This window comes from Arachis ipaensis, chromosome B4, assembly GCF_059453495.1.
Source record: "Arachis ipaensis isolate K30076 ecotype BB chromosome B4, ASM5945349v1, whole genome shotgun sequence".
NCBI classification, from domain to species: domain Eukaryota; kingdom Viridiplantae; phylum Streptophyta; class Magnoliopsida; order Fabales; family Fabaceae; genus Arachis; species Arachis ipaensis.
The window spans coordinates 85,460,921-85,465,303 of record NC_142439.1 but is presented as its reverse complement, the minus strand read 5'-3'; the positions used below and the strand labels follow the sequence as shown (position 1 = coordinate 85,465,303).

General features: G+C 41.5%; 1 non-coding gene across 1 annotated transcript; it reads left to right on the top strand.

Moving 5' to 3' along the window:
* The first annotated feature begins 4,002 nt into the window (after positions 1 to 4,002).
* Positions 4,003 to 4,110, top strand: LOC148568212 (small nucleolar RNA R71). Its single transcript, XR_015881434.1, has one exon. It is a non-coding gene; the product is annotated as a small nucleolar RNA R71 (small nucleolar RNA).
* Positions 4,111 to 4,383: the final 273 nt, after the last annotated feature.

Sequence of the window (4,383 nt, the reverse complement as noted above, 5' to 3'; positions counted from 1 at the left end):
ACATTCATTCAGAAAACAAAAAGTATTGTCGCCACATCAAAATAATTAAACTAATTTCAAGGATGAATTCGAAATTCATGTACTTCTTGTTCTTTTGTAATTAAAGAATTTTTCATTTAAGAAAGGTGATGGATTCATAGGACATTCATAGCCTTAAGACATAGACACTTAAATACTAATGATCATGTAATAAGACACAAACATAAACATAAAGCATAGTAAACGAAAAACAGGAAAATAAGAACAAGGAGATTAAGGAACGGGTCCACTATGTTGAAGAACCAATGGTGCTCTTGAAGAACCAATGGTGCTCTTGAGCTCCTCTATGTCTCTTCCTTGTCTTTGTTGCTCCTCCCTCATAGCTCTTTGATCTTCTCTAATCTCATGGAGAATGATGGAGTACTCTTGGTGTTCCATCCTTAGTTATCCCATGTTGGAACTTAATTCTCCTAGGGAGGTGTTGATTTGCTCCCAATAGTTTTGTGGAGGGAAGTGCATCCCTTGAGGCATCTCAGGGATTTTATGGTGAGGAATTTCCTCATGCTCTTGTTGAGGTCCATGATCTCTTGTTTGCTCCATCCTTTTCTTAGTGATGGGCTTGTCCTCTTCAATGAGGATGTCTCCCTCTATGTCAATTCCAGCCGAATTGCAGAGGTGACAAATGAGGTGAGGAAAGGCTAACCTTGCCAAAGTGGAGGACTTGTCAGCCACATTGTAGAGTTCTTGAGGTATAATCTCATGAACTTCCACTTCCTCCCTAATCATGATACTATGGATCATGATGGCCCATTCTACAGTAACTTCATACCGGTTGCTAGTAGGAATAATTGAGCATTGGATGAACTCCAACCGTCCTCTAGCTACAGGCTTAAGGTCCGGTCTTCTCAATTGAACCGGCTTGCCTCTTGAGTCAACTTTCCATTGAGCTCCTTCCACATATATGTCCATGAGGACTTGGTCCAACCTTTGATCAAAGTTGACCCTTCTAGTGTAGGGGGGTGCGTTTTCTTGCATCATTGGCAAGTTGAATGCCAACCTTACATTTTCCGAACTGAAATATAAGTATTTCCCCCGAACCATGGTAAGCCAATTCTTTGGATTCGGGTTCATACTTTGATCATGGTTCCTAGTGATCCATGCGTTTGCATAGAACTCTTGAACTATTAAGATCCCGACTTGTTGAATAGGATTAGAGAGAACTTCCCATCCTCTTCTTCTAATCTCTTGTCGGATCTCCGGATATTTGCTCTTTTTGAGGTTAAAAGGGACCTCAGGGATCACCTTTTTCTTGGCCACAACTTCATAGAAGTGGTCTTGATGGACCTTTGAGATGAATCTCTCCATCTCCCATGACTCAGAGGTGGAAGCAATTGCCTTCCCTTTCCTCTTTCTTGAGGTTTTTCTGGCCTTAGGTGCCATTAATGGTTATGAAAAAACAAAAAGCAATGCTTTTACCACACCAAACTTAAAAGGTTTGCTCGTACCCGAGCAAAAGAAGAAAGGAAGTAGCAGAAGAAGAAGAAAATAGAGGAGATGGAGGGAGAAGGTGTATTCGGCTAAGGGGAAGGAGTGGTGGTTGTAATGTGTGAAAATGGAGTAGTGTTGAGGGGTTTATATAGGGGTGGGGGAAAGGGTATGTTTCGGCCATTAGGGTTGGGTTTAGGAGGGAAAAGAATTTGAATTTTGGAGGTAGGTGGGGTTTATGGGGAAGAGTGGATGAATGTGAGTGGTTAAGGGTATTTGGGGAAGAGGTATGGAGGTGATTGGTGAAGGGTATTTGGGGAAAAGAGTTATGAAAAGGTATGAAGAGGAGAGAAGAAGAGGTGGGGTAGGTGGGGATCCTATGGGGTCCACAGATCCAGAAGGGTCAAGGACTTAGCATCCCTGCTCCAATTAGGCGTGCAAAACGCCCTTAGAATCCATGTCTGGCATTAAACGCCAGCTTGCTGCTTGTTTCTGGCGTTTAACGCCAATTCCATGCTCTGTTCTGGCGTTAAACGCCAGTCTAGTGCTTGTTTCTGGCGTTTAATGCCAGCTTGATGCTTCTTTCTCGCGTTAAACACCAGTTTGATGCTTATTACTGGCGTTTAAACGCCAGTAAGCTCTTCCTCCAAGGTGAGCTATTTTTAATGCTGTTTTTCATTCTGTTTTTGATTTTTCAATAGGTTTTGTGACTTCACATGATCATCAACCTAAAGAAAACATAAAATAGCAATGGAAAATAAATAAATATAATTAAATAACATTGGGTTACCTCCCAACAAGTGCTTCTTTAATGTCAATAGCTTGACAGTGAGCTCTCATGGAGCCTCACAGATTTTTAGAGCATTGTTGAGACCTTCCAACACCAAACTTAGAGTTTGAATGTGGGGGTTCAACACCAAACTTAGAGTTTGGTTGTGGCCTCCTAACACCAAACTTAGAGTTTGACTGTGGGGGCTTTGGTTGACTCTGCAGTGAGAGAAGCTTTTCATGCTTCCTCTCCATGGTTACAGAAGGAGATCCTTGAGTTTTAAACACAAGGTTGTCCTCATTCATTTGAGGGACCAACTCTCCTCTGTCCATATCAATCACAGCTTTTGCTGTGGCTAGGAAGGGTCTTCCAAGGATGATGGATTCATCTTCATCCTTCCTAGTGTCTAGTATTATGAAATCAGCAGAGATGTAAAGGCCTTCAACCTTTACTAACAAGTCCTCTACTAATCCATAAGCTTGTTTCATTGATTTGTCTGCCATCTGTAGTGAGATTCTTGCAGCTTGTACCTCAAAGATTCCTAGTTTCTCCATTACAGAGAGTGGCATGAGGTTTATCCTTGACCCAAGGTCACACACAGCCTTTTCAAAGGTCATGGTGCCTATGGTACAAGGTATGAAGAACTTTCCAGGATCCAGTTTCTTCTGAGGCAATGTTTGCCTTATCAATTTACTGAGTTCATTGGTGAACAAGGCGGGTTCATCCTCCTAAGTATCATTACCAAATAAACTGGCATTCAACTTCATGATGGCTCCTAGATATTTAATAACCTGCTCTTCACTGATGTCTTCATCCTCTTTAGAGGAAGAATAGTCATCAGAGCTCATGAATGGTAAAAGAAGGTTCAATGGAATCTCTATGGTCTCTAGATGAGCCTCAGATTCCTTTAGTTCCTCAAAGGGAAACTCCTTATTGGTCAGTGAACATCCCAGGAGGTCTTCCTCACTAGGATTCACGTCCTTCTCCTCCTCTCTGGATTCGGCCACACAAAGTAAGGTAATGGCCTTGCACTCTCTTTTTGGATTCTCTTCTGTATTACTTGGGAGAGTACTAAGAGGAGTTTCAGTGACTCTTTTACTCAGCTGGCCCACTTGTGCCTCCAAATTTCTAATGGAGGACCTTGTTTCATTCATGAAACTTAGAGTGGCCTTAGATAGATCAGAGACTATATTTGCTAAGCTAGATGGATTCTGCTCAGAATTCTCTGTCTGTTGTTGAGTGGATGATGGAAAAGGCTTGCTATTGCTAAACCTGTTTCTTCCACCATTATTAAAGTCTTGTTGAGACTTTTGTTGATCCTTCCATGAGAAATTTGGATGATTTCTCCATGAGGGATTATAGGTGTTTCCATAGGCTTTACCCATGTAATTCACCTCTACTATTGCAGGGTTCTCAGGATCATAAGCTTCTTCTTCAGAAGATGCTTCTTTAGTACTGTTGGATGCAGCATGCAATCCATTCAGATTCTGAGAAATCATATTGACTTGCTGAGTCAATATTTTATTCTGAGCCAATATGGCATTCAGAGTATCAATTTCAAGAACTCCCTTCCTCTGAGGCATCCCATTACTCACAGCATTCCTTTCAGAAGTGTACATGAACTGGTTATTTGCAACCATGTCAATGAGTTCCTGAGCTTCTGCAGGCGTTTTCTTTAGGTGAATGGATCCACCTGTAGAATGGTCCAATGACATCTTAGATAATTCAGACAGACCATCATAGAATATATCCAGGATGGTCCATTCTGAAAGCATGTCAGAAGGACACTTTTTGGTCAGTTGCTTGTATCTCTCCCAAGCTTCATAGAGGGATTCACCTTCTTTTTGTTTGAAGGTTTGAACATCCATTCTAAGCTTGCTAAGCTTTTGAGGAGGAAAGAACTTGGCTAAGAAAGCCGTGACCAGCTTATCCCAAGAGTTCAGGCTATCTTTAGGTTGAGAGTCCAACCATATTCTAGCTCTGTCTCTTACAACAAACGGGAAAAGCATAAGCCTGTAGACCTCGGGATCAATCCCATTGGTCTTAACAGTATCACAGATTTACAAGAATTCAGTTAAAAACTGAAAAGGATCTTCTGATGGAAGTCCATGAAACTTGCAATTCTGTTGCATCAGAGAAACTAATTGAGG